Consider the following 23559-nt stretch of genomic DNA (forward strand, 5'->3'; position numbering starts at 1 on the left):
ACACTATGGGTTCCTTATGCAACTACATAGATCTAAAGATAATAGAGTAAACTTATCACACTCTGAATAAAACGTGCAACTAAGACGGAAAAATAAACAACTTTTCTTTCATTTCATCAATAATTTGAGATATCTCAATTCTGCTATCAGGAAGATGGAACTGTAAGCTAGAACTATAAAATGTACAACGTCTTGTCCTACTCGCTGTATAATTTACCGAGGTTCCTCTTCATCAACAGAAGGAAGTTAAACTATGCTGCTGCTTTCGTATAACTCAAACAAACAAATTCAATAGTTTTTCACTCTCCGGAATTGGATAAGCAGTTTCCAGAAAACTACAATTATTAGATATATTATGCGTAAATCTGTCGGGCGTGGTCGTATTTGGATGGGGGACCATCCAGGCCGCCATGCGCTGTTGCCATTTTTTGGGGTGCACTCAGCCTCGTGATGCCAATTGGGGAGCTACTCGACCAAACATCATAACGACCGGAAGAGCGGTGTGCTGACCACACGACCCTCCTATCTGCATCCTCAGCTGAGGATGACACGACGGTCGGATGGTCCCGATGGGCCACTTGTGGCCTGAAGACGGAGTACTATTCGTAAATATGATGTGTAAATTCATGAAAACTGGGTTCATCTACTCACCCTTTTCATTTGTACCTACATGTTCATTATTTATACACCCTGTACATATCGTAAGCGCTTGTGACATCCAAGTGATCCAAAGCACAAGTGCCGATGGGAAAGAAATATTATTTGCAGAAAATTTACGAAGTGCTCAGAGGTTCAACTACGAACTTGAGAAAGATGATAAACACATTAGATTCGTGCATCAGGCAGAACGGTAGTGAATAACCACAGCCTTTGTATTTCTTATTCTCGAAAGTGAAGAGCACAGTCAATTTTCTTGTCGGTAAACAAATGCGAATACATACATGATATGCTGATTACAACTAAAAATACAGTTACCTGATCATTCTCGTTGCTCACGCTAATTGTAGCTGTAGTTACACAACTGAAGTATCACTATCATTTCAAGTTTTTGATTTTTGATGATAATTAAAAACAGTACGAGAGGCAGCTACACAGAGTAACATCTGTATCGGAAGAGAGAGATTTTAATGCATCCAACAAAGATCTGAGGATGTAAGCTGCAACTGAAATGAAGATTTCAGGAGACTGAAGATTAAAAAAAAAACATATATGTGAAATTAATACTTAACGGGTCACACCATTATTCTCAGTGATCCAGGAAAATTTTTAAAATTTATTCCGGTAACAGACCACAATCTTTAACACCAGATAATTAACTCTCTGTTGGTCCATCATGGACTGGGGATATCGGCTGGTTAACTCGATGTCGGTGAAATCCACCGTCAACCGTGTAGCTTAAGATGTTATTTTATTTTGAAGGTTTCGAATGAAGCACTAGTGTAACGACTGAATTCACGACATTCCGAGATTCATGGCTCTATATGACGTTTCAGTTTTTTTGGAGAGATGCATATCGGGTCTGAAGATGGCATAATGAAATGCTTAAACTGATAGCCTTCAAAATAAAATAAAATGAAATAACATCTTAAGTTACACGGCTGTTTATGAATTTCGTTGTCACTGAAAATTAGATAATTAACTTTTCGATTACGGACAAGAACGTATTAAGTCAGTTCTTCCAAAATACTGTAGCGTTAATGGCCTTGTCGTTGCATGGAAGTATATCTTGCACTGTGCAAACAAACTCCATTGTTCGGCCCATGAGTAAATGATCAGTCGTCTGTGTTATTCCACATTCACGCCGGTCATCTTCGGAGTAGTCCAACTTCATCACGTTTCCCTTGCATTTTGCGATTCCAGTTCTGAAACTATTCAGTGCTCTCCATCTACTATACTGTAGTTGTAGCCCTTGTAGGATTTTCTCCTTGGGGCGAAGGTTTTGTGCTTTGCAGAGATCCCGACCATAAACGTACGCTAAGAGTGTCAGGTTTAAATGGTTCAAATGGCTCTGAGCGCTATGGGACTTAACTTCTAATGTCATCAGTTCCATTAGAACTTAGAACTACTTAAACATAACTAACCTAAGGATATCACACACATCCATGCCCGAAGCAGGATTCTAACCTGCGACCGTAGCAGCAGCGCGGTTCCAGACTGTAGCGCCTAGAACTGCTCGGCCACCACGGCCGGCTAGAGTGTCAGGTCGGCCTTCTAGTTGTTCTATCTTTTGGGTAAAGCTCATCCTTGAATTTAAGATGAGTTGGAACTCCTTGGCGGTTCATGTAAAGCCCGAGGGTCGGTTCGCTGCTTTTACCTGTGTGTTTATCTGGTAAAGTTGTGTCAGTATTTGATGGTTTTATGACCTCAAGTGGGTAAATTTTGTGCACAGGTGTGGGCCTCAGGCGTCCAGAAACAATTCTGCAATCTCGTCTAAAGTGGCGTCTACGTGTTTGATGCTGCATTTGCCATTAATTTAGGTCTATGTTACCGACCTTCGGAACCTGAATAGAAAATACACGGAAGCCCCGAAAGAGCTGGTGTAGGCATGCGTATTCAAATACAGGTATATGTAAACAGGAAGAATATGGCGCTGTGGTCGGCAACACATATGTAAAACAACAAGTGTTCCAGCCGGTAGATGCTCAGGGATGATGTGGGGCGTGTGCAGATGGAGTGACATGTGGTCCCTGATACCTCTAGATACGACTCTGACAGGTGACATGTACCTAAGCATCCTGTCTGATCACCTTCATCCATTCACGTCCATTGTGCATTTCGACGTGCTTGGGCACTTCTAGCAGGACAATGCGACGCGACGCCTCACACATCCATAAACGCTACAGAGTGGCTCCAGGAACAATCTTCTGAGTTTAAACACATCCACTGGCCACCAAATTCCCCAAACATGAACTTTATTGAACATACCTGGGATGCCTTGCAAAGTGCTACTCAGAAGAGATCTCCACCCCCTCGTACTCATACGTATTTACGGACAGCCCTGCAGGATTCATGGTGCCAGTTCCCTCCAGCACTACTTGAGACATTAGTCGAGTCCATGCCACGTCGTGTTGCGGCACTTGGTTCGCATTCGCGGGGGCCCTACACGATATTAGCCACGTGTAGTAGTTTCCTTGGCTCTTCAGTGTATTTGTGTATGAAACGTTTGTATTCAGGCCCTAAAGACGGTGAACAGACTTGAATTAACTACCTGCCACTAAATATTGTTGTCCGTCAGTCGAAAAAATATATAAATTAAGTAATTTCTAATCACGTACAACCTGTAGAAAGTATTTGTATGCCTATAATATAGCAGACGATGCAGACAACGGAGTCGACAGACACGCTGCAGTTCTACGCGCAGTTATGGCTAGTACTCTGTAATGTTATTTACCGAGTTCGTAAAAGCATCACACGAAAGCAATATTTGGTAGTAAGTACGATAGCCTCTCCCCGATGTTATTCAATCTGTATATTGAGCAAGCAGTAAAGGAAACAAAAGAAGAAGATGGAGAAGGGATTAAAATCCATGGAGAAAAAATAAAAACTTTGAAGTTCGCCGATGATAATTTAATTCTGGCAGAGGCAGCAAAGGACCTGGAAGAGTAGCTGAACGGAATGGACATTGTCTTAAAGGAGGATATATGATGAATATCAACAAAGGTTCAAATGTGTGTGAAATCTTATGGGACTTAACTGCTAAGGTCATCAGTCCCTAAGCTTACACGCTACTTAACCTAAATTATCCTAAGGACAAACACACCCATTCACGAGGGAGGACTCGAACCTCCGCCGGGACCAGCCGCACAGTCCATGACTGCAGCGCCTCAGACCGCTCGGCTAAACCCACGCGCGCCGGCCGGTGTGGCCAAGCGGTTCTAGGCGCTTCAGTCTGGAACTGCGCGACCGCTACGGTCGCAGGTTCGAATCCTGCCTCGGACATGAATGTGTGTGATGTCCTTAGGTTAGTTAGGTTTAAGTAGTTCTAAGTTCTAGGGGACTGATGACCTCAGATGTTAAGTACCATAGTGCTCAGAGCCATTTGAACTATTTTAATCCCTCGCGGCTGAAGATCAACAAAAGCAAAACGAGGATAATGGAACGTAGTCGAATTACATCGGGTGATGCTGAGGGAGTTGGATTAGGAAATGAGACGCTTAAAGTAGTAAAGGAGTTCTTATATTTGGGGAGCAAAATAACAGATGATGGTCGAAGTAGAGATGATATAAAATGTAGACTGGCAATGGCATGGAAAGCGTTTCTGAAGAAGAGGAATTTGTTAACATCGAGTATAGATTTAAATGTAAGGAAGTCATTTCTGAAAGCATTTGTATGGAGTGTAGCCATGTATGGAAGTGAAATGTGGACGATAAATAGTTTGGACAAGAAGAGAATAGAAGTTTTCGAAATGTGGTGCTACAGAAGAATGCTAAAGATTAGATGGCTAGATCACATAACTAATGAGGCGATATTGAATAGAATTGGGGAGAAGTGGAGTTTGTGGCACAACTTACAAGAGCCGGCCGAAGTGGCCGTGCGGTTAAAGGCGCTGCCGTCTGGAACCGCAAGACCGCTACGGTCGCAGGTTCGAATCCTGCCTCGGGCATGGATGTTTGTGATGTCCTTAGGTTAGTTAGGTTTAACTAGTTCTAAGTTATAGGGGACTAATGACCTCAGCAGTTGAGTCCCATAGTGCTCAGAGCCATTTGAACCATTTGAACAACTTACAAGAAGCAGGGATCGGTTAGTAGGACATGTTCTGAGGCATCAAGGGATCACAAATTTAGCAGTGGACGGCAACGTGGAGGGTAAAAATCGTAGAGGGAGACCAAGAGATGAATACACTAAGCAGATTCAGAAGGATGTAGGTTGCGGTAAGTACTGGGAGATGAAGCAGCCTGCACAGGATAGAGCAGCATGGAGAGATGCATCAAACCAGTCTCAGGACTGAAGACCACACCAACAACAACGATATCTGAGTAAACTCGGCTAGCCGTTGGGCATGCGCTTCCCTTGTTAGAAATCCTACTTTTTTTAGTGCATCACAGCCAAGTTCTTGTAAACAGTAGGTGCTACGTCTACTTTCAGCGGGGAGAAAAATTAATTAATATTATATTCCGGTGTCCCACGGCGCGCCGGACAGACGTCGCATGCGGCCGGCTTTTGTCCCGCTGACGGCGCGCACACAGCGCGGCGCGCCTTGTTTACACTGGGAGACAGCCGGGCACAGAGCCAGACGTCCCGGGCGCTGCGAGGAAGAATAATAACGTCGGCAGCTGCGGCTGCGGCTGGGACGAGCGCGAATCTAATTTGACAGCGACGGGCCCTGCGAGTGGCGTCCCAGCTCCGCGCCGCCACTAGTTCTGCGCGCCGCCGCGAGAGGGCCCGGCCGTCGCATTGCACAGTGGTCGACCTCTGTGGCGGCCGCGCTTTGTCAACAGCGACACCTCGGCAGGGACGAAGCGCACCGTGATTACAGAGGGCAGCGCCGTCGAGGTCAAAGCGGGGCGTGTCAGCTCCACGACCGTTAGAAAACAGTTCCCTCTGCATGTGTGGGACAATACCACGGTCAGACGTGTGTTACAATGGGAATGCGGAAGCAGGAGGAATCAGTGTTTAAAATCCCGCCGAATACGCGGTCATTAGATACGGAGCACAAGCTCAGATTACGGAAGGATGGGGAAGGAAATTGGCCCTGCAATTTCAATAGAGCCATTCCGGCATTTGCCTGAAACGGTTTAGGGAAATCACAGAAAACCTAACACTCACTGACCAACAGATAGTGCTGCTTGGGAAAAGCCAAATACAACACTATACTGCGCTGTTTGTTATACCGGCATAATTCGTATTACCAAATATGGAATTACGATGCAGTAGATGTTACCCTCTGGGAGGATTTGAGTAAATTGACCGTGAGTTGCCTAATGGATTTGGATTATCGAACCTGAATTTAATAAACAGTAGAAACCAGAAAGCTAAAGATTAAAATTTGGAAAATATCTTAAGTAACCAAGTTTACTTAAATGAAATAAAATACGGTCGCCAGCCTAATTAGGGATGGTAATATGACCATTACTTTTAAAGAATCAGTACTGAATTTTGCAGAGGATTGCTACCATTACTTCTTTCCCAGAGATGTTCAATTGAACTCATCAGATAAGTGATACAGTGAATACCAGCAGTTATAAATAGTGTGTGTAAGCAATCACAGAAACAACTGACACTTTATCTCCCTCAACAGTAATACTTTGTCATATATAAGTTATCTCATCATCAAATGTTGTGAAAGACACTACTAAACCCAAATTGGACATGGACAGAGTCCTGTTTCTATAGTTGCGATCCATATTGTACAAAGATAATTATAAGTCACTTTCAATAGGATTTTTACACTCTCTATGAAGCAATCTTATTTCTTTTTAATTTTATCCATATTTTTCAGCTTAAAACATGACTATATTCAAAACATTGGAGGTGTGAATCAAACAACGCCTTCAGTCACAACTTTTTCCTGTTTTACCCTGTGGGTCCATTTTCAGATGTAATTTGTCTTAATACATGTTTTATTTCTTCTCCTGAATGAGGTGAAATGGATATTGGTTCAAATGGCTCTGAGCATTATGCGACTTAACTTCTGAGGTCATGAGTCGCCTAGAATTTAGAACTAATTAAACCTAACTAACCTAAGGACATCACACACATCCATGCCCGAGGCAGGATTCGAACCTGCGACCGTAGCGGTCACGCGGTTCCAGACTGAAGCGCCTAGAACCGCACGGCCACACCAGCCGGCGAAATGGATATTCCTGTCACAAAAAGATTTAATGTTACGTTATGAATTTCGTAAGTAGAAAATATGTGCGAAATAGTGGAAAATGAACAGTGTAAACTTACCACACCCACCAAGGACAGCATTTTTAACGTTTCCGTACCGGCAAACATTCCTTTCTCCGTCGTTTTAGTACATGTCACTTCATTCAGGATGTATATTTGCACACACATGTTTATAAACACTTTTTATGAATAAAAGCAATTACAGTAACTTTATCCTTCATAGACAAAGACTTAGGGGGGGTCTCAAACTGTCTTTACTATTTTTACTACACCAAGCACATTAAACTATAGAATTACTTCATAGTGCAATCAGTAAATTCATTGTTCAAGAATATTTCTTCATATTAAGCAACACTAAAGTGGGGATTCTCAACTGACCATTACACTAAAGCAAACTAAACACACTTTTCTGAGACCAATTGTAAGATGCAAAATTGAGGTATTACTCTTTCGCACATTTCATTCACCTTGCAGGGCTTTTAAAACAGTTAATGCTGGTGACTTTTTATACAGATTCTTAACTTAAGAACCTAAAGTATGGCTTTAAATGCATTTTACTCTAACGAACCTCAAAATAACGTGCTTCCTTTTGTCATTAATTCAACTAGTAACTGTCACTGACAGAATTAAATGCAGTTTATCTTTGAAGCACAAATACTTTGAACTATAACAAATCAAACATAATGGAGGTTTTCATAAATGCAGTACTAAGTACTTCTTCCGATTTCAATGAAACCTACAGTATTTCTATATATCTTGTTGCATTCAGAATTAAGCAACACCAACAATCACTCATTTTCAATCGTTTTTCACATACAGGATACTCGGATGTTAGTAATTATGTGTAATGGATCCTAAGAGGTATGATGACAGGAACCAATTCATGAGTCGGACATTCAGTTTGACATAATTTGCCTTTTTATTGCAAATTAAACAACATTTAAATGTACTGGTTCCTACTTTGACATGAATCTGACCTTTTAGATTTTGCTGAAGTGATGGCGCAATATTGGTGGCGAGTACATGGTGGCTACCTGGTCTTTTCTCTGGAAGTAATTTGTTCTATTACTTTCCTCTTAGCGACGAAATTACTAACTTTAGAGTCTTTTCCAATAACAGAGCACCATTTTAGGGTCGTACACACATCCGAGACCTTTCCATATTAATACAGGTACTGGATGTCTCACTCGGCACTTGCACTGTTGACTCACTTGCTGCTCAGACCAGACTGTCCAGTAGACAGCCGCCGACTGACTGTGTTCTCTCACTTGGCGCCCAGACTGAGCGCCACATCCACCTCCCGTTGCAGATGGGAAGTACTGTTGCTTTTCATTTTATACAATGCTAGTCCGTAGGTGTGAACCAGCTTTACATAATTGTAAACAAACATCTTTAAAAAATCTTAATATTTAAATACATTTACATGTCAACACGAAAGCCACATATTTATATAACATTTTCCTCCAACTAATACTAAGAATTTAAATAGTAAAGAGAAAACATTTTAGGCAACTTTCCACTTCATTACAATAGATCAAAGACATTACAACGTGTAAATTACATACTTGACAATGAACAGAATTAATCAGTAGAAAATAGTTACAGTCTTCGTTAGGGTGTTGCAGGATGACTGAACGCGGGTTTGAGACGTCGTCTTTCCGAATGCGAGTGCCGTGTGCCAACCACTGCAGATGTATTTGAGAAGCAGAAAGCGGGTGTGGGAACTTTTTAATTCTTCCAAGAACAAGTTCACTATCTTAAGCCCCTTTAAGACGATCGACTTTCTTCTCTCAATTGAATGCTCGAGTCAAATGAGTCTATTGCAGAGTCCTTGGCGCTTTAATCCTCTAGTGAGTATCGAGTTGTCATTTCCGCTTACATGTCAGCACCAAAACAATGAGCGTAGTGAGTGCGGTCTTCTCAGCGGTTTGGCACCTGAACGGTGAAAGTGAGTTTACGAAAGACTTTTTTACGAAAACATCGAATTTTAATAACAAAATGTAGGAAGAAGGAAAGGTAATAAAGTTTATTAACGATCAATGCAAAAATTCACTGTACTCGTTCTTGTTAAAGGTCATCTGGTAAATTCTCTACATTCTTGCGAAGTGTAAGAATAGCAAAAGTGTCGTCCAGGCATTTCAAAAAATATACATTTACTTGCTTGAGAAAATATATACTTACAAACACTTCAAACAGTATCTAGAATAAACAGCAAAAATAGCGCCTTTTTACTTTGTCTTCTCCCTTGTTTTTAAACGGTGACACTACACGAATTTAGGGATATACTTATATGGATATGGTGTCGTCTCCATATAAGTATATAGTTCTGGCAGTACCTGCCATGACCTTCCTCTTCTGTGCCGATGCACAAATATTACAAGAACTCTCACGGGACTTGGTAAGAATGTCTTCCACGAGTAATGAGTGTGTTGGGTAGTGACACTACGAATGTGGTGTGTGGACATATAAGGTGAGAATGTGGGTCTCGCGGGAGGTGTGCGCGAGATAGTCCCTGCAGTCGCGCTATCCTCTGTGCCATAGGTGGCTGAGATGAAGAGGGCGTCTGCCATGTAAGCAGGAGATCTTGCGTTTGAGTTCCGGTCGGGGCACACATTTTCACCTGTCCCCGTTGATATATATCAACGCCCGTCAGCATCTGAAGGTATTAATATATAATTCTAATCTCGAATTTAGGGAAGTGGAACGTACTGGAAGTTTAGTGAATGATAACAAAAACTTCTAAAAACGTGTATTTGACATCAGTAGCGCATACAAGGATCATACATCGCTGCACAGTTGTACCGTCTTCTATCGAATTACCCAGTTCTTAACAAGAAAACTATTTCTCGTAAATTTTTATGTAGAACACCAGTTAATAAGAATTACAAGTCCGTGAAACAGAAAATTCATATCCTCTTTGCTGTGCCGTCCGAACAAGACACAGCCAGGGAAAAACCACCACAGGCGCAATGATGCGAGCTGATGCCAATGCCAAAGAGACTCACCACTTGCGCGAGTTCCACCAGCGCCACCGGCGCTGAGGATGAAAATATCGACTTCTCCTCGGCCAATTGCCAGACGAGTACAATCCGACAATGACTGGATAGGAGCCTACTCACAAGGGAACCTCCCCATCGCAACCCCCTCAGATTTAGTTATAAGTTGGCACAGTGGATAGGCCTTGAAAAACTGAACACAGATCAATCGAGAAAACAGGAAGAAGTTGTGTGGACCTATGAAAAAATAAGCAAAATATACAAACTGAGTGGTCCATCTGCAAGATAGGCAACATCAAGCATAATTTGGGCTCAGGAGCGCCGTGGTCCCATGGTTCGCGTGCGCAGCTGCGGAGCGAGAGGTACTAGGTTCAAGTCTTCCCTCGAGTGAAAAGTTTTTTTTTTTTCAGATAATTATCAAAGTTCATGCACTCACACATAATCAACTTCGCTCTCGAAAATTCCACGACATGTTCAGATTTGCTTGGACATTGCAGGATTTGACGGTCTACACATGGAAAAATTTGTAAACGTTAAAAACATATGTTTTGACAGAGCACCGGGAAAACTGAGCGACTGTGAGACTTTTGCATTCATTTGTTGCAGTTTATGTGACAAACTCTTATGTTTTCATCACTTTTTTGGGAGGGATTATCACATCCACGAGAAAACCTAAATCGGGCAAAGTAGAAGAATCTCTTTACCCATTCGTCAAGTGTACAAGTTAGGTGGGTCGACAACATATTCCTGTCATGCGACGCACATTCCGTCACCAGTGTCGTATAGAATATATCAGAATTGTTTTCCTGTGGAGGAATCGGTTGACCTATGACCTTGCGATCAAATATTTTCGGTTCCCATTGGAGATGCACGTCCTTTCGCCTACTAATCGCACTGTTTTGCGGTGCGGTCGCAAAACACATATACTAAACTTATTACAGTGAACAGAGATGTCAATGAACGAACGGACAGATCAAAGCTTTCCGAAAATAAACTTTTTACTTGAGGGAAGACTTGAACCAAGGACCTCTCGTTCTACAGCTGCTCACACAAACCATGGGACCACGGCGCTTCTGAGCTCAGTTTATCCTTGATGCTGCCTATCTTGCGCATGGACTACTGAGTTTGTATATTTTCCTTATTTTTTTCATAGTTCCATACAACTTCTTCCTGTTTCCTCTATTGATCTGTGTTCAGTTTTTCAAGGCCTATCCACTGTGCCAACTTATAACTAAATCTGAGGGGGGTGCGATGGGGAGGTTCCCCAGTCAGAAGATAGATTAGCAGCTCTCGCGCACTTGGTTGCAGACCATCGTCCAGGGCTGAGTTATACAGAGAAAGTCGTTTAGCGAACTCTTAGAAGCGAACAGACACTTGTTGTAAATTGCAGTCGCTATGTACTGTGAAGTTTACCTACCCATCATCTGCACCTAACCACTGGGGCCTTTTTTGTGTTACATGAGCAGTGTTGCAGACTTCAGTATTCAGATAATCGCAAAGATAAGTAACCCTTTTAATTCATTTGCGTTGACTTTGTTACTAATTTGTTGGAGTGTTGTAGAACTTATGTCCTCCTATCCTGTTACCCGACTCTGGAGCGTGGCTGCGTAATAGTGGCAGGGAGAAATTGTCTTAGCGGTGTACTGCACCAGAAGCAGTTTCACGAACTAAAAAACTCGGCTTACCGTAACAACAGTGGCAACTCGGTCTCCACAGCAGTAGCGACGAGGCCCTTAAAAAACTGGCGACGAGGTTTCACAAAACGTAACAGCCCTACTAGCCTTTTACAAATAACACTGAGCTTCAAGAAATTGGTAATTTGGGGTAAGGTCTTATGGGACCAAACTGCTGAGGTCATCGGTCCCTAAGCTTACACACAACTTAATCTAACTTAAACTAACTTACGCTAAGGATAACACACACACACCCATGCTCGAGGGAGGACTCAAACCTCCGACGGGGGCAGCCGAGAGGACCGTGGCAAGGTGCCTAGATCGCTCGGCTACCCCTTGCGGCGGCCTCAGCTTCAGCAACTGCATTCTAGTCACAGTAGGTTTACAATAAGATAAGTTTTTCTTGTCATTAGCAAACGTATATACCCATTTAAAAATTATATAACACGTACACTGAGCATTTTGCTTAAACCTGATAATTAGTAGCAGTTTACTTCTTACTTACTTACTACCCCTTTGACCCGAGTGTTTCTCAAAACTTCAGACAACGTTACTCTTTCTCTGTGATTTTACACGAACAAGACAGTAAAACTGAAAATAATTTAGCAAATTCCCAGTCGTCAGATACAGTGGAGCAAGAGTCTTACCTCCTTCTTAGTGAGATTCTGCATGTACTGAATACGTCTTGTAGGGAAGCAGCCTACTCACGCTATATAAAATTCACATTTTTCCATTGTGTGCCAGCCTAGTCCTCTGTAACTAGCTATAATGACACGAATGTTGCGTAATACCTTAAAAATAAAGTAAATAATCTGTAAAGTTAATAGCGTGTCAGGAGCGATACGAAAATAATAATGTGTTAAGTTTCAGTTTGGTAACTTAAACAGTTTTCGAAATTTGGACGTTTTACGTAAAAACCATCGGCGCAACAGGAAGGAGCTAGAAACTTCAAAATTTATATTCAGATTCCTTTTTCATTGTAATTTAATGGAAATAGCATGCTGGATCTCGCAAAGTAATATTTTGATTGAAATTCATGATTTGCTGTTTTTGTGTCCTAAAAGTTCGGAAGCAAGATAGATTAAAGTGATTAGATAAAGCTAGGATGTTTATATTTAGATAGAATGGAGGTACGCGATAATAACAGAGATGTGAGAAGTTTCAAAAAGGTAGCTATGAAACTATAGCTGTAGCGTCTCTCCAAAGGCCAAGTTCAGAACTGATCTACTGCGTGCAGTACAACTAAAATAATTCTCTCACCAAAAGTATTTAACCTAGCCACATTAGAATTTTATAATAGTTACTTACCCGTGTGCAGATTGCACAATTACATTGAGAGCTTCATTGGCCTTCAATGAATGAAGCAATTAATTGTTTAGTAACTTGAAGTAGTGTTTTACTAGCCCAAGTGGCTGGTCAAGCAGGAAAATGTTGTCGGCTGCGCCTTCGGCGCTGCTGATATATAAATAAGAGCGTGCGAGCTAGAGTAAGGCCCCAGTTCTCTTCTAGATTCGTATCAGGGTGCACTCCGTGTCGGAAGCCGCGTCGCGTTTGTGCAGTTGTCACGAACAGCCTTGGATGTCGTATTACGTAACTCGATAAGCACTTAACAATGAATTCGCATTGGGGTTAATTGTTAATTACGGAACGACTCCTGTGAGTTACTTCTCCATCAGAGTGGACACAGTGAACTCTAATTGCAGGCATCACGTTTATGCTAACCACTTTCTGCTTGCCAAAATTGTAGTTAGAGACCCTATGTAGAGAACGGCAACATACAAATAATAGAAATAATTCTTTATTTTCCATCTGCCGCCCCACAGTCTGTAATAGAGTTTAATTTTGTTCGCGAGAACAATCACATGACAAAAACGTCTCTCCGCTGGTTGTTATATTGCCGATTCTCCAGATTCACATACCGTATATCTTAGAACGCAATCGGCCGCGGTGGCCGTGCGGTTCTAGGCGCTTCAGTCCGGAACCGGGGCACTGCTACGGTCGCAGGTTCGAATCCTGCCTGTGTGTGATGTCCTTAGGTTAGTTAGGTTGAAGTAGTTCTAAGTCTAGGGGACTGATGACCTCAGATGTTAAATCCCATAGTGCTTGGAAACATTTGAACCATTTGAACCATCATGATGCTGTAAACAGAACCTGGATTTAACCGAAAAAATGACGTTTAGCCAATCGTGCACCGAGGTTCGTCGTTGAGTACACCATCGCAGGTGCTCCTGTCTGTGATGCAGCGTCAAGGGTAACCGCAGCCATGGTCTCCGAGCTGATAGTTCATACTGCTGCAAACGTCGTCGAACTGTTCGTGCAGATGGTTGTTGTCCTGCAAACGTCCCCATCTGTTGACTCAGGAATCGAGACGTGACTGCACGATCCGTTACAACCATGCGGATAAGAGGCCGTTGGGGTCCAGCACGGCGTTCCGTATTACCCTCTTGAACCCACCGATTCCATATTCTGCTCACAGCCATTGGATCCCGACCAACGCGAGCAGCAATGTCGCGATACGATAAACCGCCATCGCGACAGGCTACAATCCGACCTTTATCAAGGCCGGAAACGTGATGGTACGCATTTCTCCTCCTTACACGAGGCATCACAACAACGTTTCACCAGGCAACGTTTCACCAGGCAACGCCGGTCAACTGCTGTTTGTGTATGAGAAATCCGTTGGAAACTTTCCTCATGTCAGCACGTTGTAGGTGTCGCCACCGGCGCCAACCTTGTGTGAATGATCTGAAAAGCTAATCATTTGTTTATCACACCATCTTCCTCCTGTCGGTTAAATTTCGCGTCTGTAGCACGTCACCTTCGTGGTGTAGCAATTTTAATGGGCAGTAGTGTACATCACAGTATACATCTGCAGTACATCTACATAGATACTCTGCAAGGCGTTGGGTGGCGGAGGTTACACTGTGCCACTACTAGCCGTGTCCTTTCGTATTCCACTCCCAGATAGAACGAGGGAAAAACGGCTATCTACATGTCTCCGTACGAGCCCTAATTTCTCGTATCTTGTCCTCGTAGTTCTTAAGCTCAAATTTCCTCGTATCTGGTAGCAGCAGAGTTGTTCAAAAGCCATCTTCAAATGCCGATCCTCTAAACTTCTCAGCAGCATTTCTCAAAAATAATGTTGCCTTTCGTTCAAGTTCCAGAAGCATCTCTGTTACAATTACTTGGTTTTCAAAACTACCGGTAACAAATCTACCAGCCCGCCCCTGAATTGCTTCGATGTCTTCCTTCAATCCGACCTCTTACGGATCCCAAAGACTCAAGTAATGCTCAAGAAACAGGTCGCACCAGCATCCTATACGCGGTCTCCTTTACAGGTGAACCACTCTTTCCTAAAATTCTCCCAATAAAGCGAAGTCGACCATTCGCCCACCCTACCACAGCTCTGACACGCTCGTTCCGCCTCATATCGCTTTGCAACGTTACGCCCAAATATTTAAACGACTTGAGTCTGACAAGTAGGACACCACTAATACTGTATCCCAACGTTACAGGTTTGTTCTTCCTACCCATTCGGCCTTACTTACATTTTTACGCATTTAGTGCTAGCTGCCATTTATCTACATCTACACTGCAAATCACATTTTAGTACCTGGCAGAGGGTTCATCGAACCACCATCACAATTCTCTATTATTCTAATCTCGTATAGCACGCGGAAAGAATGAACACCTGTATCTTTCCGTACGAGCTCTGATTTCCATTATTTTATCTTGGTTATCGTTCCTCCCTATGTAAGTCGGTGTTAACAAAATATTTTCGCATTCGGAGGAGAAAGTTGGTGATTGGAATTTCGTGAGAAGATTCCGTCGCAAAGAAAAAAAGCGTTTCTTTTAATTATGTCCATCCCAGATCCTGTATCATTTCTGTGACACTGTCTCCCATATTTCGCGATAATACAAAACGTGCAGCCTTCCTTTGAACTTTTTCGATGTACTCCGTCAGTCCTATCTGACAAGGACCCCACACCGCGCAACTATATTCTAAAAGAGGACGGACAAGCGTAGTGTAGGCAGTCTCCTTAGTAGGTCTGTTACATTTTCTTAAGTGTCCCGCCAATAAAACGCAGCCTTTGGTTAGCCTTCCCCACAACATTTTCTATGTGTTCCTTCCAATTTAAGTTCTTCGTAGTTGTAACACCTAGGTATTTAGTTGAATTTACGGCTTTTAGATGAGACTGGTTTACCGTGTAACCGAAGTTTAACGAATTTCTTTCAGCACTAATGTGGATGACCTCACACTTTTCGTTATTGAGGGTCAACTGCCACATTTCACACCATTCAGATATTTTTCTAAATAGTTTTGTAGTTTGTTTTGATCTTCTGATGACTTTATTAGTCGATAAACAACAGCGTCATCAGCAGACAAACGAAGACGGCTGCTCAGCTTGTCTCCCAAATCGTTTATATATATAAGGAACATCAAAGGACCTTTAACACTACCTTGGGGAGCGCCAGAAATCACTTCTGTCTTACTCGACGACTTTCCGTCATTTACTACGAACTGTGACCGCTCTGATAGGAAATCACAAATCCAGTCACAGAACTCAGACGATATTCCGTAAGCACGCAATTTCACTACGAGCCACTTGTGTGGTACAGTTCAGAAATGACTCTGAGCACTATGGGACTCAACTGCTGAGGTCATAAGTACCCTAGAACTTAGAACTACTTAAACCTAACTAACCTAAGGACATCACACACATCCAAGGCCGAGGCAGGATTCGAACCTGCGATCGTAGCGGTCGCCCGGTTCCAGACTGTGTGGTACAGTCCCAGGAGCCTTCCCGAAATCCAGAAATACGGAATCGATCTGAAATCCCTTGGCAATAGCACTCAAAACTTCATGTGAATAAAGTGTGTGTGTGTGGTTTGAGGTTTTCGAGCGCTAAACAGCGTGGTCATCAGCGCCCAAACGCATAGAAACAGGAACACATGCGGTGAAGGGACGAAGACGGACAGCGAACAAGGAGAACGGCTAAAAGACACAGACCTGACGCAGTTCCAAATCCTCACATACAGAGGCAAAACAAGAGGAGAAGAAACGCACTAAAAAAGGAAAGGAAACACAAGGAAATGAGAACATAAATCGAAGTGAAACAAGTAGGTAATCGTGACTGGCGGACCTCTTACCTAAAACCTTGGTGAGCCAGTCACCCAGCAGCACATTAAAATCCTCTCTCTAAAATCCGAGGAAACAAATTGGACAGGACACAAAACCGTAAGACCTTAACCACAGTCGTTGCGTCGTCTTGCAAAACAGAGGGCAAATCCGGTGGCAAGGAAACCACCGCCCTCTGGTCAGAGAATAAAAGACAGTCAAGTAAAATGTGGCGGACAGTAATCTGGACGCCACAAGCACTGCAGGTTGGGAGGTCCTGCATTAAGAGACTTTACCCGATGCGAAGGCGAGTGAGGAGAACCTCATCCCGCCTGCATGACTGGTAGGACATTCTCCATGGCCGCGTGGTGGCCTTGACAAGACGCAGGTTATTTTCACCGACTGCCAGCCACTGCTCTTCCCATTGACGCAAAACACGAAAACGCAAAAGGGAGGTAACAGCATGGAGGGGGACGGCACATTCAACAACGTGAGGGAGGGAACATGCATCTTTGACAGCCACATCCGCCAGTTCGTTTCCTCTAATACCCACGTGCCCCGGCACCCAGAAGAAAGAAACCTCCTTCCCCTGCCGTTGCAGCTGGAGTAGGGCATCATGGATGTTCTGGACGACCGTATCCGCTGCGTTCAAGTGTTGCATGGTCTGAAGGGCACTCAGGGAGTCAGAACAGATGAGAAACTTAAGACTGGGAACACATCTCATCTGCTCCAATGCCCGCAAGATTGCAAACAATTCGGCATCAAAGATGGTAAACGGCGCAGGAAGCCGTAACTTGACGACGCGATCAGGGAAAACAACAGCACAACCAACAGAGTCCCCTGTTTAGAGCCATCCGAAAATACTGGTACATGGTCGGGATGCTGGTTTAAAATATCGTAAAATAAGGAGTAAAAAACAAACGTAGGAGTGCAGCTCCTCCCGTACTCTGACAAGTCTAAAAGGACGCTGGGCCACTGGAGCAACCAGGAAGGCAGGCGGGTAAAACACTGGAGTTGGGGTGCCACACGCTCCACACCAAGGGACTCAAGCAAATGCTTGGCACGAATCCCAAATGGTCTCGTTGCCCTGGGACGACTGGAATAGAGACGTTCCATAGGCGGTCGAGCAACAGTAGGGTACGCAGGGGAGGTAGGACAGGCAAGGAATTGACACACCCGTCGCACCATGAGGAGTTTCCGCAGATGGCGAGCGGCTGTTCCCCAGCCTCAGCACACAGGCTGGTGATGGGACTGGTACGGAAGGCACCAGTGGCTAGCCTGATACCCTCATGGTGTACTGCGTCAAGAATCTTCAGATACGAAGGACTTGCTGACCCATACACAGTATGTGAATAAAGAGCTAGTTGCGTTTCACAGGAACGATGTTTTCTAAACCCATGTTGACTGTGTGTCAATAGACCGATTTCTTCGCGGTCATTCATAATGTTCGAACACAATATATGTTCGATAATTCTGCTGCATATCGACGTTAACGATATAGGTCTGTAATTTAGTGGGTTACTCCTACTCTTTTTCTTGAATATTGGTGAGACCTGTGCTACTTTCCAGTATTTCGGTACGGATCTTTATCATAGTAAATAGAAATTTTGTGTAACTGTAAGTCGTCTTGTAGCCTCCTACAGTCACTCAAATTCGACGCCTTACCGTACACCGTGGCATCGTCAGCAAACAACCACAGATTGATGCCCTTGTCTCTGATGAACACTCGCCGTCAAGGAAAACATACTGGGTTCTATTTATTTAAGAAATCTTCGAGCTACTGGCATATCTGTGAACTTAATCCATATGCTCGTACCTTCGTTAACAGCCTGGAATGGGGCAGTGTGTCAAATGCTTTCCGGAAATGTAGAAATATGGAACCTGCCTGTTGCCCTTCATCCATAGTTCTCAGCATATTATTTGAGAAAAGGGCAAGTTGAGTTTAGAACGAGCAATGCCTTCTAAAACCATGCTGATTCGTGAACATAAGTTTCTCTGTCTCAATGAAGTTTATAATATTCAAACTGAAAATTTGTTCAAGGACTCTGCAGTAAATCGATGTTAGGGATATTGGTCTGTAATTTTGCGGATCCGTTCTTTCATCCTTCTTATCTATTGGAGTCACCTGCCCCTTTTTTCGATCACTTGGGACTTTGTGCTGGACGAGAGACTGGCCCCCTAGGTAGGGGGCCAAACCCGTAGACTACTCCTTGCAAAGTTGAACTGGGATTCGACCCGGACGTGGTGATTTATTTGCTTTCAAATCTTTCAGTTGTTCCCCAATGCCAGGGATGCTTATTACTATGTCGTCCATACGTGAGTCTGCCCGATGGTCAAATGAAGGTATGTTTGTACGATTTTCCTGTGTGAACGATTTCTTGAATGTGAAATATAAAACTTCGGCTTCCATATTGCTGTCTCCATCTACCGCACCAGACTGATCAACAAGGGACTGAATGGAAGCCTTAGACACGCTTAGCGATTTTACATAAGACCATAACTTCCTCTGGTTCCCTGCCAGAGCTTTTGCTAAGATGTGACGGTGGTAGTTGTTGTAGGTCCGTGCAGAGATCTTTCACATACGCACGAATCTCTACTAACCTTCGCTTGTCGTCATTTGTGCGTTCCCTTTTGGAACCGAGAGTGCAACAGTCTCTGATTCCTCAGCATATTCCGAATTTTGCTGTTTAACCATGGTGGGTCTTTTCCATTCTTTATCCACTTACTAGACGCGTAACACCTTAGACCACTATTTACAATGTACTTAAACGTTGCCCATAATTCCTCTACATCCATCTTGCTGGTACTAAGTGATGCCAATTCTCTGTCTAAATAAGATGCTAATAACTGATTATTTGCTCTATCTAGCAGACTCGCTTGATCTTCTTGACTGATTTATTACCTTTCGTAATTATAGTTGCTACAAAGACACTATGATCGCTAATCCCCATTTCTGTACTGACATACATCTTGCCTATTTGTGGCTACAAAGTCTAAGATAGTTCCATTGCGTGTGGGCTGTCGAGCTAGCTGCTCAAGACAGTTTCCAGAAAACGTATTTCACATCACTGTCCGTCTGTAACCCCCGCAATGAATCCATAGACATCACAGTCTATACTCGATAGGTTATAGTCGTTTCCAACTAGTAACCCTTGATCTGGGTATTTACGCACTATTGACCGTAAACTTTCTTTGAATAACTAGAAATGTCGCAGCGCAATCGGGTGGCCGGTAAAAATTAGCCGGTAACAATTAGCTTGTTTTCACTTACACCTGTTATACGTGACTACATAATTTCACTGTCACACTCAGCTTCTACCTCACTAGAAATGGAAATGAGTTGGCGTTATTGGTCGGGAGGCGCCTTGCGGGGCAGGTCCGGCCGCCTTAGTGCAGGTCTTATTACATTCGACGCCACATTGGGCGACCTACGCGCCGGATGGGGATGAAATTATGATGAAGACAACACAACACCCAGTCCCTGAGCGGAGAAAATCTCCGACCCAGCCGAGAATCGAACCCGGGCCGGTAAGACGGCAATCCGTCACGCTGACATCTCAGCTATCGGGGCGGACGACCTCACTGGAGACAATATCTTTGTCAACAGCAATTAACACTCCCCTTCCTATTCCCTCTAATCTGTTTTTCTGATATTCGTTCCACGGTTCCCAAAATACATTAGAGTTTTCCACTTCGGGTTTCATTGAACTGTCAGTCCCAACAATAATTTGGGCGCGAGAACTTACATTGAGGAGAGTGAATTCAGGAACTTTACTACCAGTTCTTTGACAGTTTACTGACAGTCGACGTGTCTTTATTCTGAACGCAGTTTGACTTCCCTTGCATATCGATTGGCGACTTTTCATCGGAGCACCTGCGTAGCCTAAAAAACCCTCATGTTCACTACTCAAGTACTCTGCTACCCGAGTAACTGCTTCTTTAGAGTAGTGCACACCTGACCTATCAAGGGGAGTCCTACTAACGATAACGCAGGTCTAGAAATCTGCATCACAGTGTCGACGAAGCCGTTGGTTGAGACCACTCGGTTCCAAACAAAAGGACTCCGGTCAAGTCTGGGAACAATGCTTGCACCCCGCGCGCGAGGTCAGCACCACCTCCGCCAGCCGCCTGTACGAACTGAGGTTCGCTTCAGAACCCATGCTACAGGCGTCGTTGGTCAAATCTCGGATGAGGCCCCTGGCAGACACACCAAATGCACATTGGCTTTCCTTCCAGTTCTGAACGCCATCTTCCCAAGGGGCTCCATAACGCGCCTAACATCGGAGCTGCCAATAACTAGTGAACCCCATACCCTTGTTCCAACTCAGACCCTGCTGAAGGAGCGGCCACCAATCCACTCACAAGGTGGAATGGGCGATGCAAGACGGCCATTCTCCACATTCGCCCTCCGCCTCGAGCTACGCGAACGCACTCCGACCAGCTATTCACACTGCTGTGCTGGCGGATCCACAGCGTCGCGTGCACTAGAGGTGCCTCGGAAGCAGAGTTAGTGGGCAAAAAAGCGACACCCGAGGTGTCCCATGCGACGAGCCACATTCTACGCCAGCACTACACCCCGGGGCAGCAGACTAAAGGTGACTCACCGTAGCCAAAAGTACATTCAGCGGTTCGCGAGCTACGGCCAGTTCGTCCTGCGTCCGCACACAGCCTGCCACATCATAGCCATCCTAGCCAGATTAACTGAAGAAGTAAACTATAAAAACAGACAGAATTCTACATATGCAACTTACTACCCTCCTGATTTGTCACCAATGGACGCTGATGCGTTAATGAGCTGCCTGTTCAGTGAGCAACATCTGCGCTAGAGACTGAACGAATTTACACTTACAAAAATGGCCAATTAAAACTCTTAAACACAAAAAACACACACGAAATTTAATAAATATACTAAGAAAAGAACACAATAAAAGATAAACACTAAACTTCCCGCTCTGCAGTTTTACTCGTATGTTGTTTGTTGTTGTGGTCTTCAGTCCTGAGACTGGTTTGATGCAGCTCTCCATGCTACTCTATCCTGTGCAATCTTCTTCATCTCCCAGTACCTACTGCAGCCTACATCCTTCTGAATCTGCTTAGTGTATTCATCTCTTGGTCTCCCTCTACGATTTTTACCCTCCACCCTGCCCTCCAATGCTAAATTTGTGATCCCTTGATGCCTCAAAACATGTCCTACCAACCGATCCCTTCTTCTAGTCAAGTTGTGCCACAAACTTCTCTTCTCCCCAATCCTATTCAATACCTCCTCATTAGTTACGTGATCTACCCACCTTATCTTCAGCATTCTTCTGTAGCACCACATTTCGAAAGCTTCTATTCTCTTCTTGTCCAAACTGGTTATCGTCCATGTTTCACTTCCATACATGGCTACACTCCATACAAATACTTTCAAAAATGACTTCCTGACAGTTAAATCTATACTCGATGTTAACAAATTTCTCTTCTTCAGAAACGATTTCCTTGCCATTGCCAGTCTACATTTTATATCCTCTCTGCTTCGACCATCATCAGTTATTTTACTCCCTAAATAGCAAAACTCCTTTACTACTTTAAGTGCCTCATTTCCTAATCTAATTCCCTCAGCATCACCTGATTTTATTTGACTACATTCCATTATCCTCGTTTTGCTTTTGTTGATGTTCATCTTATATCCTCCTTTCAAGACACTGTCCATTCCGTTCAACTGCTCTTCCACGTCCTTTGCTGTCTCTGACAGAATTACTCGTATATCAGGCGAGAACTGTATCGTGACTGACTGCGATAGCAAACGAACATACCATATGGCACACATTGTCTGTCCTATACAGGGTGTACTATAAATAATAGAAATAACTAACACAAGTGAAAGTACAAGGTATTAGAGCCAAAAGTGTTCCTGTAAACATGGGTGCCTTGGACCGTATTGGCCCGTTAGATGTCGCCTTTCCTGAGAAACAAAACGTGCTGCTGTCTCGTCAAGCATCTACCAAACACTCTACAGCCACTGACCAGTTTCATGCAGGCTTAGTCGAAACGTCTTCAATTCAAATATACTTCTCCTGACTAGGAAACCTCTTCATATTGTAGTCAGCGGCATCTGGTAACAACATATTGGCAATTATGTAACATAAGTTTCGTTTCAGTACCATGTTTAAATGCAATGTTTTCCTTACTTTACCGGAGACTTTCATCAATGTCAGTTTTCGCTGTTACTTGTCTCAGTCCTTCTATACACACATCAAAAAAGTTTTGCATCACCCCGGTTCCCAGAACTCATGAAGATAGACACTGACTGTGGATATTGTATCACAGACGCAGTCCCCTAGGCTGTTCAGAGATGTCACTAAACCCGCCCAAAGATGTAGACAACCAAGCATTCGCAGCTACTATTAGAGGGAGGGAGTCCGACAGCGGATCAGTTCCAGTCATTCGACCAGGAAGGAGGAGCACTGCTCGTGTTGTCTAGACGGTCAAACCGCGGTTCTATCGGGTCCGCACTGTCACTTTCTGCCACGAAGGGCTCTCAACAAGGGAAGTGTCCAGGCGTCCCCGAGTGAAGCAAAGCGATGTTGTTCGGACCGGAGGAGATACAGAGAGACAGGATCTGTCAATGACATGCCTCGCTCAGGCCGCCCAAGGGCTACTACTGCAGTGGATGACCGCTACCGACGGATTATTGCTCGGAGAAACCCTGACAGCAACGCCACCATGTTGAACAATGCTTAGCGTGGAGCCACAGCACGTCGTGTTACCACTCAAACTGTGCACAATAGGCTGCATGATGCGCAACTTCACTTCTGACGTCCATGGCGAGGTCGTTCTTTGCAACCACGATACCATGCAGCTCGGTACAGATGGGCCCAACACCATGCCGAATGGACCACTCAGGATTGGCATCACGTTCTCTTCACCAATGAGTGTCGCATATGCCTACAAAAAAGAC

The sequence above is a fragment of the Schistocerca serialis genome, chromosome 2 (genome assembly GCF_023864345.2).
Source record: "Schistocerca serialis cubense isolate TAMUIC-IGC-003099 chromosome 2, iqSchSeri2.2, whole genome shotgun sequence".
In the NCBI taxonomy this organism is placed as follows: Eukaryota; Metazoa; Arthropoda; class Insecta; order Orthoptera; family Acrididae; genus Schistocerca; species Schistocerca serialis.